Source organism: Eleutherodactylus coqui, chromosome 8, assembly GCF_035609145.1.
Source record: "Eleutherodactylus coqui strain aEleCoq1 chromosome 8, aEleCoq1.hap1, whole genome shotgun sequence".
NCBI classification, from domain to species: domain Eukaryota; kingdom Metazoa; phylum Chordata; class Amphibia; order Anura; family Eleutherodactylidae; genus Eleutherodactylus; species Eleutherodactylus coqui.
In genome coordinates, this window is record NC_089844.1 from 27,266,570 (window position 1) to 27,284,268 (window position 17,699).

Sequence of the window (17,699 nt, forward strand, 5' to 3'; positions counted from 1 at the left end):
GCACATAGAATTGTATAATCGAGTTAGGACCCATTAGCTTTTCTTATTTATGACATAATCAATGCCCGTGCGAAATTTTAAGTTTCTATGTGAGAAAATTACATTCCGTACGTAACATTTGGACGCTAATTGTTTTGCGCATAGAATTAAATAACGGAGTTGGGACCCATTAGCTTTTCCTATTTATGACATAATCAATGCCCGTGCCAAATTTTAAGTTTCTATGTGAGAAAATTACATTCCATACGTAAAACTTGGACGCTAATTCTTTTGTGCCTAGAATTAAATAACGGAGTTGGGACCCTTTAGCTTTTCCTATTTATGACATAATCAATGCCCATGCCAAATTTCAAGTTTCTATATGAGAAAATTGGATTCCGTACATAAAATTTGGAGGCTAATTCTTTTGCACATAGAATTGAATAATCGAGTTGGGACCCATTAGCTTTTCCTATTTATGACATAATCAATGCTCGTGCTAAATTTCAAGTTTCTATGTGAGAAAATTGGATTCCGTACGTAAAATTTGGACGCTAATTCTTTTGCACATAGAATTGAATAATCGAGTTAGGACCCATTAGCTTTTCTTATTTATGACATAATCAATGCCCGTGCGAAATTTTAAGTTTCTATGTGAGGAAATTACATTCCGTACGTAACATTTGGACGCTAATTCTTTAGTGCCTAGAATTAAATAACGGAGTTGGGCCCCATTAGCTTTTCCTATTTATGACATAATCAATGCTCGTGCCAAATTTCAAGTTTCTATGTGAGAAAATTGGATTCCGTACGTAAAATTTGGACGCTAATTCTTTTGCACATAGAATTGAATAATCGAGTTGGGACCCATTAGCTTTTCCTATTTATGACATAATCAATGCTCGTGCCAAATTTCACGTTTCGATGGCACTGGAAAGTGAGAAAAATACATTCCATACGTAAAATTTGGACGCTAATTCATTTGCACATAGAATTGAAAAATCGAGTTGGGACCCATTAGCTTTTCCTATTTATGACATAATCAATGCTCGTGCCAAATTTCAAGTTTCTATGTGAGAAAATTGGATTCCGTACATAAAATTTGGAGGCTAATTTTTTTGCACATAGAATTGAATAATCGAGTTGGGACCCATTAGCTTTTCCTATTTATGACATAATCAATGCTCGTGCCAAATTTCAAGTTTCTATGTGAGAAAATTGGATTCCGTACATAAAATTTGGAGGCTAATTCTTTTGCACATAGAATTGAATAATCGAGTTGGACCCATTAGCTTTTCCTATTTATGACATAATCAATGCTCGTGCCAAATTTCACGTTTCTATGACACTGGAAAGTGAGAAAAATACATTCCGTACGTAAAATTTTGACGCTAATTCTTTTGCGCATAGAATTGAATAATCGAGTTGGGACCTATTAGTTTTTCCTATTTAGGACATATTCAATGCCCGTGCCAAATGTTACGTTTCTATGTGAGAAAATTGGATTCTGTACGTAAAATTTGGACGCTAATTCTTTTGTGCATAGAATTGAATAATCGAGTTGGGACCCATTAGCTTTTCCTATTTATGACATAATCAATGCTCGTGCCAAATTTCAAGTTTCTATGTGAGAAAATTGGATTCCGTACATAAAATTTGGAGGCTAATTCTTTTGCACATAGAATTGAATAATCGAGTTGGACCCATTAGCTTTTCCTATTTATGACATAATCAATGCTCGTGCCAAATTTCATGTTTCTATGACACTGGAAAGTGAGAAAAATACATTCCGTACGTAAAATTTTGACGCTAATTCTTTTGCGCATAGAATTGAATAATCAAGTTGGGACCCATTAGTTTTTCCTATTTAGAACATATTCAATGCCCGTGCCAAATTTTACGTTTCTATGTGAGAAAATTGGATTGTGTACGTAAAATTTGGACGCTAATTCTTTTGTGCATAGAATTGTATAATCGAGTTGGGACCCATTAGCTTTTCCTATTTATGACATAATCAATGCTCGTGCCAAATTTCAAGTTTCTATGTGAGAAAATTGGATTCCGTACGTAAAATTTGGAGGCTAATTCTTTTGCACATAGAATTGAATAATCGAGTTGGGACCCATTAGCTTTTCCTATTTATGACATAATCAATGCTCGTGCCAAATTTCAAGTTTCTATGTGAGAAAATTGGATTCCGTACGTAAAATTTGGACGCTAATTCTTTTGCACATAGAATTGAATAATCGAGTTAGGACCCATTAGCTTTTCTTATTTATGACATAATCAATGCCCGTGCGAAATTTTAAGTTTCTATGTGAGAAAATTACATTCCGTACGTAACATTTGGACGCTAATTGTTTTGCGCATAGAATTAAATAACGGAGTTGGGACCCATTAGCTTTTCCTATTCATGACATAATCAATGCCCGTGCCAAATTTTAAGTTTCTATGTGAGAAAATTACATTCCATACGTAAAACTTGGACGCTAATTCTTTTGTGCCTAGAATTAAATAACGGAGTTGGGACCCTTTAGCTTTTCCTATTTATGACATAATCAATGCCCATGCCAAATTTCAAGTTTCTATATGAGAAAATTGGATTCCGTACATAAAATTTGGAGGCTAATTCTTTTGCACATAGAATTGAAAAATCGAGTTGGGACCCATTAGCTTTTCCTATTTATGACATAATCAATGCTCGTGCCAAATTTCAAGTTTCTATGTGAGAAAATTGGATTCCGTACGTAAAATTTGGACGCTAATTCTTTTGCACATAGAATTGAATAATCGAGTTAGGACCCATTAGCTTTTCTTATTTATGACATAATCAATGCCCGTGCGAAATTTTAAGTTTCTATGTGAGGAAATTACATTCCGTACGTAACATTTGGACGCTAATTCTTTAGTGCCTAGAATTAAATAACGGAGTTGGGACCCATTAGCTTTTCCTATTTATGACATAATCAATGCTCGTGCCAAATTTCAAGTTTCTATGTGAGAAAATTGGATTCCGTACGTAAAATTTGGACGCTAATTCTTTTGCACATAGAATTGAATAATCGAGTTGGGACCCATTAGCTTTTCCTATTTATGACATAATCAATGCTCGTGCCAAATTTCACGTTTCGATGACACTGGAAAGTGAGAAAAATACATTCCATACGTAAAATTTGGACGCTAATTCTTTTGCACATAGAATTGAAAAATCGAGTTGGGACCCATTAGCTTTTCCTATTTATGACATAATCAATGCTCGTGCCAAATTTCAAGTTTCTATGTGAGAAAATTGGATTCCGTACATAAAATTTGGAGGCTAATTCTTTTGCACATAGAATTGAATAATCGAGTTGGACCCATTAGCTTTTCCTATTTATGACATAATCAATGCTCGTGCCAAATTTCACGTTTCTATGACACTGGAAAGTGAGAAAAATACATTCCGTACGTAAAATTTTGACGCTAATTCTTTTGCGCATAGAATTGAATAATCAAGTTGGGACCCATTAGTTTTTCCTATTTAGAACATATTCAATGCCCGTGCCAAATTTTACGTTTCTATGTGAGAAAATTGGATTGTGTACGTAAAATTTGGACGCTAATTCTTTTGCGCATAGAATTGTATAATCGAGTTGGGACCCATTAGCTTTTCCTATTTATGACATAATCAATGCTCGTGCCAAATTTCAAGTTTCTATGTGAGAAAATTGGATTCCGTACGTAAAATTTGGAGGCTAATTCTTTTGCACATAGAATTGAATAATCGAGTTGGGACCCATTAGCTTTTCCTATTTATGACATAATCAATGCTCGTGCCAAATTTCAAGTTTCTATGTGAGAAAATTGGATTCCGTACGTAAAATTTGGACGCTAATTCCTTTGCACATAGAATTGAATAATCGAGTTAGGACCCATTAGCTTTTCTTATTTATGACAAGATCAATGCCCGTGCGAAATTTTAAGTTTCTATGTGAGAAAATTACATTCCGTACGTAACATTTGGACGCTAATTGTTTTGCGCATAGAATTAAATAACGGAGTTGGGACCCATTAGCTTTTCCTATTTATGACATAATCAATGCCCGTGCCAAATTTTAAGTTTCTATGTGAGAAAATTACATTCCATACGTAAAACTTGGACGCTAATTCTTTTGTGCCTAGAATTAAATAACGGAGTTGGGACCCTTTAGCTTTTCCTATTTATGACATAATCAATGCCCATGCCAAATTTCAAGTTTCTATGTGAGAAAATTGGATTCCGTACATAAAATTTGGAGGCTAATTCTTTTGCACATAGAATTGAAAAATCGAGTTGGGACCCATTAGCTTTTCCTATTTATGACATAATCAATGCTCGTGCTAAATTTCAAGTTTCTATGTGAGAAAATTGGATTCCGTACGTAAAATTTGGACGCTAATTCTTTTGCACATAGAATTGAATAATCGAGTTAGGACCCATTACCTTTTCTTATTTATGACATAATCAATGCCCGTGCGAAATTTTAAGTTTCTATGTGAGGAAATTACATTCCGTATGTAACATTTGGACGCTAATTCTTTAGTGCCTAGAATTAAATAACGGAGTTGGGACCCATTAGCTTTTCCTATTTATGACATAATCAATGCTCGTGCCAAATTTCAAGTTTCTATGTGAGAAAATTGGATTCCGTACGTAAAATTTGGACGCTAATTCTTTTGCACATAGAATTGAATAATCGAGTTGGGACCCATTAGCTTTTCCTATTTATGACATAATCAATGCTCGTGCCAAATTTCACGTTTCGATGACACTGGAAAGTGAGAAAAATACATTCCATACGTAAAATTTGGACGCTAATTCTTTTGCACATAGAATTGAAAAATCGAGTTGGGACCCATTAGCTTTTCCTATTTATGACATAATCAATGCTCGTGCCAAATTTCAAGTTTCTATGTGAGAAAATTGGATTCCGTACATAAAATTTGGAGGCTAATTCTTTTGCACATAGAATTGAATAATCGAGTTGGGACCCATTAGCTTTTCCTATTTATGACATAATCAATGCTCGTGCCAAATTTCAAGTTTCTATGTGAGAAAATTGGATTCCGTACATAAAATTTGGAGGCTAATTCTTTTGCACATAGAATTGAATAATCGAGTTGGACCCATTAGCTTTTCCTATTTATGACATAATCAATGCTCGTGCCAAATTTCACGTTTCTATGACACTGGAAAGTGAGAAAAATACATTCCGTACGTAAAATTTTGACGCTAATTCTTTTGCGCATAGAATTGAATAATCGAGTTGGGACCTATTAGTTTTTCCTATTTAGGACATATTCAATGCCCGTGCCAAATGTTACGTTTCTATGTGAGAAAATTGGATTCTGTACGTAAAATTTGGACGCTAATTCTTTTGCGCATAGAATTGAATAATCGAGTTGGGACCCATTAGCTTTTCCTATTTATGACATAATCAATGCTCGTGCCAAATTTCAAGTTTCTATGTGAGAAAATTGGATTCCGTACATAAAATTTGGAGGCTAATTCTTTTGCACATAGAATTGAATAATCAAGTTGGACCCATTAGCTTTTCCTATTTATGACATAATCAATGCTCGTGCCAAATTTCACGTTTCTATGACACTGGAAAGTGAGAAAAATACATTCCGTACGTAAAATTTTGACGCTAATTCTTTTGCGCATAGAATTAAATAATCAAGTTAGGACCCATTAGTTTTTCCTATTTAGAACATATTCAATGCCCGTGCCAAATTTTACGTTTCTATGTGAGAAAATTGGATTGTGTACGTAAAATTTGGACGCTAATTCTTTTGCGCATAGAATTGTATAATCGAGTTGGGACCCATTAGCTTTTCCTATTTATGACATAATCAATGCTCGTGCCAAATTTCAAGTTTCTATGTGAGAAAATTGGATTCCGTACGTAAAATTTGGAGGCTAATTCTTTTGCACATAGAATTGAATAATCGAGTTGGGACCCATTAGCTTTTCCTATTTATGACATAATCAATGCTCGTGCCAAATTTCAAGTTTCTATGTGAGAAAATTGGATTCCGTACGTAAAATTTGGACGCTAATTCTTTTGCACATAGAATTGAATAATCGAGTTAGGACCCATTAGCTTTTCTTATTTATGACATAATCAATGCCCGTGCGAAATTTTAAGTTTCTATGTGAGAAAATTACATTCCGTACGTAACATTTGGACGCTAATTGTTTTGCGCATAGAATTAAATAACGGAGTTGGGACCCATTAGCTTTTCCTATTCATGACATAATCAATGCCCGTGCCAAATTTTAAGTTTCTATGTGAGAAAATTACATTCCATACGTAAAACTTGGACGCTAATTCTTTTGTGCCTAGAATTAAAAAACGGAGTTGGGACCCTTTAGCTTTTCCTATTTATGACATAATCAATGCCCATGCCAAATTTCAAGTTTCTATATGAGAAAATTGGATTCCGTACATAAAATTTGGAGGCTAATTCTTTTGCACATAGAATTGAAAAATCGAGTTGGGACCCATTAGCTTTTCCTATTTATGACATAATCAATGCTCGTGCCAAATTTCACGTTTCTATGTGAGAAAATTGGATTCCGTACGTAAAATTTGGACGCTAATTCTTTTGCACATAGAATTGAATAATCGAGTTAGGACCCATTAGCTTTTCTTATTTATGACATAATCAATGCCCGTGCGAAATTTTAAGTTTCTATGTGAGGAAATTACATTCCGTACGTAACATTTGGACGCTAATTCTTTAGTGCCTAGAATTAAATAACGGAGTTGGGACCCATTAGCTTTTCCTATTTATGACATAATCAATGCTCGTGCCAAATTTCAAGTTTCTATGTGAGAAAATTGGATTCCGTACGTAAAATTTGGACGCTAATTCTTTTGCACATAGAATTGAATAATCGAGTTGGGACCCATTAGCTTTTCCTATTTATGACATAATCAATGCTCGTGCCAAATTTCACGTTTCGATGACACTGGAAAGTGAGAAAAATACATTCCATATGTAAAATTTGGACGCTAATTCTTTTGCACATAGAATTGAAAAATCGAGTTGGGACCCATTAGCTTTTCCTATTTATGACATAATCAATGCTCGTGCCAAATTTCAAGTTTCTATGTGAGAAAATTGGATTCCGTACATAAAATTTGGACGCTAATTCTTTTGCACATAGAATTGAATAATCGAGTTGGGACCCATTAGCTTTTCCTATTTATGACACAATCAATGCTCGTGCCAAATTTCATGTTTCTATGACACTGGAAAGTGAGAACCATACATTCCGTACGTAAAATTTTGACGCTAATTCTTTTGCACATAGAATTGAATAATCGAGTTAGGACCCATTAGCTTTTCCTATTTATGACATAATCAATGCTCGTGCCAAATTTCACGTTTCTATGACACTGGAAAGTGAGAAAAATACATTCCGTACGTAAAATTTTGACGCTAATTCTTTTGCGCATAGAATTGAATAATCGAGTTGGGACCCATTAGTTTTTCCTATTTAGAACATATTCAATGCCCGTGCCAAATTTTACGTTTCTATGTGAGAAAATTGGATTGTGTACGTAAAATTTGGACGCTAATTCTTTTGCGCATAGAATTGAATAATCGAGTTGGGACCCATTAGCTTTTCCTATTTATGACATAATCAATGCTCGTGCCAAATTTCAAGTTTCTATGTGAGAAAATTGGATTCCATACGTAAAATTTGGAGGCTAATTCTTTTGCACATAGAATTGAATAATTGAGTTGGGACCCATTAGCTTTTCCTATTTATGACATAATCAATGCTCGTGCCAAATTTCAAGTTTCTATGTGAGAAAATTGGATTCCGTACGTAAAATTTGGACGCTAATTCTTTTGCACATAGAATTGAATAATCGAGTTAGGACCCATTAGCTTTTCTTATTTATGACATAATCAATGCCCGTGCGAAATTTTAAGTTTCTATGTGAGAAAATTACATTCCGTACGTAACATTTGGACGCTAATTCTTTAGTGCCTAGAATTAAATAACGGAGTTGGGACCCATTAGCTTTTCCTATTTATGACATAATCAATGCTCGTGCCAAATTTCAAGTTTCTATGTGAGAAAATTGGATTCCGTACGTAAAATTTGGACGCTAATTCTTTTGCACATAGAATTGAATAATCGAGTTGGGACCCATTAGCTTTTCCTATTTATGACATAATCAATGCTCGTGCCAAATTTCACGTTTCGATGACACTGGAAAGTGAGAAAAATACATTCCATACGTAAAATTTGGACGCTAATTCTTTTGCACATAGAATTGAAAAATCGAGTTGGGACCCATTAGCTTTTCCTATTTATGACATAATCAATGCTCGTGCCAAATTTCAAGTTTCTATGTGAGAAAATTGGATTCCGTACATAAAATTTGGAGGCTAATTCTTTTGCACATAGAATTGAATAATCGAGTTGGACCCATTAGCTTTTCCTATTTATGACATAATCAATGCTCGTGCCAAATTTCACGTTTCTATGACACTGGAAAGTGAGAAAAATACATTCCGTACGTAAAATTTTGACGCTAATTCTTTTGCGCATAGAATTGAATAATCAAGTTGGGACCCATTAGTTTTTCCTATTTAGAACATATTCAATGCCCGTGCCAAATTTTACGTTTCTATGTGAGAAAATTGGATTGTGTACGTAAAATTTGGACGCTAATTCTTTTGCGCATAGAATTGTATAATCGAGTTGGGACCCATTAGCTTTTCCTATTTATGACATAATCAATGCTCGTGCCAAATTTCAAGTTTCTATGTGAGAAAATTGGATTCCGTACGTAAAATTTGGAGGCTAATTCTTTTGCACATAGAATTGAATAATCGAGTTGGGACCCATTAGCTTTTCCTATTTATGACATAATCAATGCTCGTGCCAAATTTCAAGTTTCTATGTGAGAAAATTGGATTCCGTACGTAAAATTTGGACGCTAATTCCTTTGCACATAGAATTGAATAATCGAGTTAGGACCCATTAGCTTTTCTTATTTATGACATAATCAATGCCCGTGCGAAATTTTAAGTTTCTATGTGAGAAAATTACATTCCGTACGTAACATTTGGACGCTAATTGTTTTGCGCATAGAATTAAATAACGGAGTTGGGACCCATTAGCTTTTCCTATTTATGACATAATCAATGCCCGTGCCAAATTTTAAGTTTCTATGTGAGAAAATTACATTCCATACGTAAAACTTGGACGCTAATTCTTTTGTGCCTAGAATTAAATAACGGAGTTGGGACCCTTTAGCTTTTCCTATTTATGACATAATCAATGCCCATGCCAAATTTCAAGTTTCTATGTGAGAAAATTGGATTCCGTACATAAAATTTGGAGGCTAATTCTTTTGCACATAGAATTGAAAAATCGAGTTGGGACCCATTAGCTTTTCCTATTTATGACATAATCAATGCTCGTGCTAAATTTCAAGTTTCTATGTGAGAAAATTGGATTCCGTACGTAAAATTTGGACGCTAATTCTTTTGCACATAGAATTGAATAATCGAGTTAGGACCCATTACCTTTTCTTATTTATGACATAATCAATGCCCGTGCGAAATTTTAAGTTTCTATGTGAGGAAATTACATTCCGTACGTAACATTTGGACGCTAATTCTTTAGTGCCTAGAATTAAATAACGGAGTTGGGACCCATTAGCTTTTCCTATTTATGACATAATCAATGCTCGTGCCAAATTTCAAGTTTCTATGTGAGAAAATTGGATTCCGTACGTAAAATTTGGACGCTAATTCTTTTGCACATAGAATTGAATAATCGAGTTGGGACCCATTAGCTTTTCCTATTTATGACATAATCAATGCTCGTGCCAAATTTCACGTTTCGATGACACTGGAAAGTGAGAAAAATACATTCCATACGTAAAATTTGGACGCTAATTCTTTTGCACATAGAATTGAAAAATCGAGTTGGGACCCATTAGCTTTTCCTATTTATGACATAATCAATGCTCGTGCCAAATTTCAAGTTTCTATGTGAGAAAATTGGATTCCGTACATAAAATTTGGAGGCTAATTCTTTTGCACATAGAATTGAATAATCGAGTTGGGACCCATTAGCTTTTCCTATTTATGACATAATCAATGCTCGTGCCAAATTTCAAGTTTCTATGTGAGAAAATTGGATTCCGTACATAAAATTTGGAGGCTAATTCTTTTGCACATAGAATTGAATAATCGAGTTGGACCCATTAGCTTTTCCTATTTATGACATAATCAATGCTCGTGCCAAATTTCACGTTTCTATGACACTGGAAAATGAGAAAAATACATTCAGTACGTAAAATTTTGACGCTAATTCTTTTGCGCATAGAAGTGAATAATCGAGTTGGGACCTATTAGTTTTTCCTATTTAGGACATATTCAATGCCCGTGCCAAATGTTACGTTTCTATGTGAGAAAATTGGATTCTGTACGTAAAATTTGGACGCTAATTCTTTTGCGCATAGAATTGAATAATCGAGTTGGGACCCATTAGCTTTTCCTATTTATGACATAATCAATGCTCGTGCCAAATTTCAAGTTTCTATGTGAGAAAATTGGATTCCGTACATAAAATTTGGAGGCTAATTCTTTTGCACATAGAATTGAATAATCAAGTTGGACCCATTAGCTTTTCCTATTTATGACATAATCAATGCTCGTGCCAAATTTCACGTTTCTATGACACTGGAAAGTGAGAAAAATACATTCCGTACGTAAAATTTTGACGCTAATTCTTTTGCGCATAGAATTAAATAATCAAGTTGGGACCCATTAGTTTTTCCTATTTAGAACATATTCAATGCCCGTGCCAAATTTTACGTTTCTATGTGAGAAAATTGGATTGTGTACGTAAAATTTGGACGCTAATTCTTTTGCGCATAGAATTGTATAATCGAGTTGGGACCCATTAGCTTTTCCTATTTATGACATAATCAATGCTCGTGCCAAATTTCAAGTTTCTATGTGAGAAAATTGGATTCCGTACGTAAAATTTGGAGGCTAATTCTTTTGCACATAGAATTGAATAATCGAGTTGGGACCCATTAGCTTTTCCTATTTATGACATAATCAATGCTCGTGCCAAATTTCAAGTTTCTATGTGAGAAAATTGGATTCCGTACGTAAAATTTGGACGCTAATTCTTTTGCACATAGAATTGAATAATCGAGTTAGGACCCATTAGCTTTTCTTATTTATGACATAATCAATGCCCGTGCGAAATTTTAAGTTTCTATGTGAGAAAATTACATTCCGTACGTAACATTTGGACGCTAATTGTTTTGCGCATAGAATTAAATAACGGAGTTGGGACCCATTAGCTTTTCCTATTCATGACATAATCAATGCCCGTGCCAAATTTTAAGTTTCTATGTGAGAAAATTACATTCCATACGTAAAACTTGGACGCTAATTCTTTTGTGCCTAGAATTAAATAACGGAGTTGGGACCCTTTAGCTTTTCCTATTTATGACATAATCAATGCCCATGCCAAATTTCAAGTTTCTATGTGAGAAAATTGGATTCCGTACATAAAATTTGGAGGCTAATTCTTTTGCACATAGAATTGAAAAATCGAGTTGGGACCCATTAGCTTTTCCTATTTATGACATAATCAATGCTCGTGCTAAATTTCAAGTTTCTATGTGAGAAAATTGGATTCCGTACGTAAAATTTGGACGCTAATTCTTTTGCACATAGAATTGAATAATCAAGTTAGGACCCATTACCTTTTCTTATTTATGACATAATCAATGCCCGTGCGAAATTTTAAGTTTCTATGTGAGGAAATTACATTCCGTACGTAACATTTGGACGCTAATTCTTTAGTGCCTAGAATTAAATAACGGAGTTGGGACCCATTAGCTTTTCCTATTTATGACATAATCAATGCTCGTGCCAAATTTCAAGTTTCTATGTGAGAAAATTGGATTCCGTACGTAAAATTTGGACGCTAATTCTTTTGCACATAGAATTGAATAATCGAGTTGGGACCCATTAGCTTTTCCTATTTATGACATAATCAATGCTCGTGCCAAATTTCACGTTTCGATGACACTGGAAAGTGAGAAAAATACATTCCATACGTAAAATTTGGACGCTAATTCTTTTGCACATAGAATTGAAAAATCGAGTTGGGACCCATTAGCTTTTCCTATTTATGACATAATCAATGCTCGTGCCAAATTTCAAGTTTCTATGTGAGAAAATTGGATTCCGTACATAAAATTTGGAGGCTAATTCTTTTGCACATAGAATTGAATAATCGAGTTGGGACCCATTAGCTTTTCCTATTTATGACATAATCAATGCTCGTGCCAAATTTCAAGTTTCTATGTGAGAAAATTGGATTCCGTACATAAAATTTGGAGGCTAATTCTTTTGCACATAGAATTGAATAATCGAGTTGGACCCATTAGCTTTTCCTATTTATGACATAATCAATGCTCGTGCCAAATTTCACGTTTCTATGACACTGGAAAATGAGAAAAATACATTCCGTACGTAAAATTTTGACGCTAATTCTTTTGCGCATAGAATTGAATAATCGAGTTGGGACCTATTAGTTTTTCCTATTTAGGACATATTCAATGCCCGTGCCAAATGTTACGTTTCTATGTGAGAAAATTGGATTCTGTACGTAAAATTTGGACGCTAATTCTTTTGCGCATAGAATTGAATAATCGAGTTGGGACCCATTAGCTTTTCCTATTTATGACATAATCAATGCTCGTGCCAAATTTCAAGTTTCTATGTGAGAAAATTGGATTCCGTACATAAAATTTGGAGGCTAATTCTTTTGCACATAGAATTGAATAATCAAGTTGGACCCATTAGCTTTTCCTATTTATGACATAATCAATGCTCGTGCCAAATTTCACGTTTCTATGACACTGGAAAGTGAGAAAAATACATTCCGTACGTAAAATTTTGACGCTAATTCTTTTGCGCATAGAATTAAATAATCAAGTTGGGACCCATTAGTTTTTCCTATTTAGAACATATTCAATGCCCGTGCCAAATTTTACGTTTCTATGTGAGAAAATTGGATTGTGTACGTAAAATTTGGACGCTAATTCTTTTGCGCATAGAATTGTATAATCGAGTTGGGACCCATTAGCTTTTCCTATTTATGACATAATCAATGCTCGTGCCAAATTTCAAGTTTCTATGTGAGAAAATTGGATTCCGTACGTAAAATTTGGAGGCTAATTCTTTTGCACATAGAATTGAATAATCGAGTTGGGACCCATTAGCTTTTCCTATTTATGACATAATCAATGCTCGTGCCAAATTTCAAGTTTCTATGTGAGAAAATTGGATTCCGTACGTAAAATTTGGACGCTAATTCTTTTGCACATAGAATTGAATAATCGAGTTAGGACCCATTAGCTTTTCTTATTTATGACATAATCAATGCCCGTGCGAAATTTTAAGTTTCTATGTGAGAAAATTACATTCCGTACGTAACATTTGGACGCTAATTGTTTTGCGCATAGAATTAAATAACGGAGTTGGGACCCATTAGCTTTTCCTATTCATGACATAATCAATGCCCGTGCCAAATTTTAAGTTTCTATGTGAGAAAATTACATTCCATACGTAAAACTTGGACGCTAATTCTTTTGTGCCTAGAATTAAAAAACGGAGTTGGGACCCTTTAGCTTTTCCTATTTATGACATAATCAATGCCCATGCCAAATTTCAAGTTTCTATATGAGAAAATTGGATTCCGTACATAAAATTTGGAGGCTAATTCTTTTGCACATAGAATTGAAAAATCGAGTTGGGACCCATTAGCTTTTCCTATTTATGACATAATCAATGCTCGTGCCAAATTTCACGTTTCTATGTGAGAAAATTGGATTCCGTACGTAAAATTTGGACGCTAATTCTTTTGCACATAGAATTGAATAATCGAGTTAGGACCCATTAGCTTTTCTTATTTATGACATAATCAATGCCCGTGCGAAATTTTAAGTTTCTATGTGAGGAAATTACATTCCGTACGTAACATTTGGACGCTAATTCTTTAGTGCCTAGAATTAAATAACGGAGTTGGGACCCATTAGCTTTTCCTATTTATGACATAATCAATGCTCGTGCCAAATTTCACGTTTCGATGACACTGGAAAGTGAGAAAAATACATTCCATATGTAAAATTTGGACGCTAATTCTTTTGCACATAGAATTGAAAAATCGAGTTGGGACCCATTAGCTTTTCCTATTTATGACATAATCAATGCTCGTGCCAAATTTCAAGTTTCTATGTGAGAAAATTGGATTCCGTACATAAAATTTGGACGCTAATTCTTTTGCACATAGAATTGAATAATCGAGTTGGGACCCATTAGCTTTTCCTATTTATGACACAATCAATGCTCGTGCCAAATTTCATGTTTCTATGACACTGGAAAGTGAGAACCATACATTCCGTACGTAAAATTTTGACGCTAATTCTTTTGCACATAGAATTGAATAATCGAGTTAGGACCCATTAGCTTTTCCTATTTATGACATAATCAATGCTCGTGCCAAATTTCACGTTTCTATGACACTGGAAAGTGAGAAAAATACATTCCGTACGTAAAATTTTGACGCTAATTCTTTTGCGCATAGAATTGAATAATCGAGTTGGGACCCATTAGTTTTTCCTATTTAGAACATATTCAATGCCCGTGCCAAATTTTACGTTTCTATGTGAGAAAATTGGATTGTGTACGTAAAATTTGGACGCTAATTCTTTTGCGCATAGAATTGAATAATCGAGTTGGGACCCATTAGCTTTTCCTATTTATGACATAATCAATGCTCGTGCCAAATTTCAAGTTTCTATGTGAGAAAATTGGATTCCATACGTAAAATTTGGAGGCTAATTCTTTTGCACATAGAATTGAATAATTGAGTTGGGACCCATTAGCTTTTCCTATTTATGACATAATCAATGCTCGTGCCAAATTTCAAGTTTCTATGTGAGAAAATTGGATTCCGTACGTAAAATTTGGACGCTAATTCTTTTGCACATAGAATTGAATAATCGAGTTAGGACCCATTAGCTTTTCTTATTTATGACATAATCAATGCCCGTGCGAAATTTTAAGTTTCTATGTGAGAAAATTACATTCCGTACGTAACATTTGGACGCTAATTGTTTTGCGCATAGAATTAAATAACGGAGTTGGGACCCATTAGCTTTTCCTATTCATGACATAATCAATGCCCGTGCCAAATTTTAAGTTTCTATGTGAGAAAATTACATTCCATACGTAAAACTTGGACGCTAATTCTTTTGTGCCTAGAATTAAATAACGGAGTTGGGACCCTTTAGCTTTTCCTATTTATGACATAATCAATGCCCATGCCAAATTTCAAGTTTCTATATGAGAAAATTGGATTCCGTACATAAAATTTGGAGGCTAATTCTTTTGCACATAGAATTGAAAAATCGAGTTGGGACCCATTAGCTTTTCCTATTTATGACATAATCAATGCTCGTGCCAAATTTCACGTTTCTATGTGAGAAAATTGGATTCCGTACGTAAAATTTGGACGCTAATTCTTTTGCACATAGAATTGAATAATCGAGTTAGGACCCATTAGCTTTTCTTATTTATGACATAATCAATGCCCGTGCGAAATTTTAAGTTTCTATGTGAGGAAATTACATTCCGTACGTAACATTTGGACGCTAATTCTTTAGTGCCTACAATTAAATAACGGAGTTGGGACCCATTAGCTTTTCCTATTTATGACATAATCAATGCTCGTGCCAAATTTCAAGTTTCTATGTGAGAAAATTGGATTCCGTACGTAAAATTTGGACGCTAATTCTTTTGCACATAGAATTGAATAATCGAGTTGGGACCCATTAGCTTTTCCTATTTATGACATAATCAATGCTCGTGCCAAATTTCACGTTTCGATGACACTGGAAAGTGAGAAAAATACATTCCATACGTAAAATTTGGACGCTAATTCTTTTGCACATAGAATTGAAAAATCGAGTTGGGACCCATTAGCTTTTCCTATTTATGACATAATCAATGCTCGTGCCAAATTTCAAGTTTCTATGTGAGAAAATTGGATTCCGTACATAAAATTTGGACGCTAATTCTTTTGCACATAGAATTGAATAATCGAGTTGGGACCCATTAGCTTTTCCTATTTATGACACAATCAATGCTCGTGCCAAATTTCATGTTTCTATGACACTGGAAAGTGAGAACCATACATTCCGTACGTAAAATTTTGACGCTAATTCTTTTGCACATAGAATTGAATAATCGAGTTAGGACCCATTAGCTTTTCCTATTTATGACATAATCAATGCTCGTGCCAAATTTCACGTTTCTATGACACTGGAAAGTGAGAAAAATACATTCCGTACGTAAAATTTTGACGCTAATTCTTTTGCGCATAGAATTGAATAATCGAGTTGGGACCCATTAGTTTTTCCTATTTAGAACATATTCAATGCCCGTGCCAAATTTTACGTTTCTATGTGAGAAAATTGGATTGTGTATGTAAAATTTGGACGCTAATTCTTTTGCGCATAGAATTGAATAATCGAGTTGGGACCCATTAGCTTTTCCTATTTATGACATAATCAATGCTCGTGCCAAATTTCAAGTTTCTATGTGAGAAAATTGGATTCCATACGTAAAATTTGGAGGCTAATTCTTTTGCACATAGAATTGAATAATTGAGTTGGGACCCATTAGCTTTTCCTATTTATGACATAATCAATGCTCATGCCAAATTTCACGTTTCTATGACACTGGAAAGTGAGAAAAATACATTCCGTACGTAAAATTTTGACGCTAATTCTTTTGCGCATAGAATTGAATAATCGAGTTGGGACCCATTAGTTTTTCCTATTTAGAACATATTCAATGGCCGTGCCAAATTTTACGTTTCTATGTGAGAAAATTGGATTGTGTACGTAAAATTTGGACGCTAATTCTTTTGCGCATAGAATTGAATAATCGAGTTGGGACCCATTAGCTTTTCCTATTTATGACATAATCAATGCTCGTGCCAAATTTCAAGTTTCTATGTGAGAAAATTGGATTCCATACGTAAAATTTGGAGGCTAATTCTTTTGCACATAGAATTGAATAATTGAGTTGGGACCCATTAGCTTTTCCTATTTATGACATAATCAATGCTCGTGCCAAATTTCAAGTTTCTATGTGAGAAAATTGGATTCCGTACGTAAAATTTGGAGGCTAATTCTTTTGCACATAGAATTGAATAATCGAGTTGGGACCCATTAGCTTTTCTTATTTATGACATAATCAATGCCCGTGCGAAATTTTAAGTTTCTATGTGAGAAAATTACATTCTGTACGTAACATTTGGACGCTAATTCTTTTGCGCATAGAATTAAATAACAGAGTTGGGACCCATTAGCTTTTCCTATTTATGACAAAATCAATGCCCGTGCCAAATTTTAAGTTTCTATGTGAGAAAATTACATTCCATACGTAAAACTTGGACGCTAATTCTTTTGTGCCTAGAATTAAATAACGGAGTTGGGACCCTTTAGCTTTTCCTATTTATGACATAATCAATGCCCGTGCCAAATTTCAAGTTTCTATGTGAGAAAATTGGATTCCGTACGTAAAATTTGGAGGCTAATTCTTTTGCTCATAGAATTGAA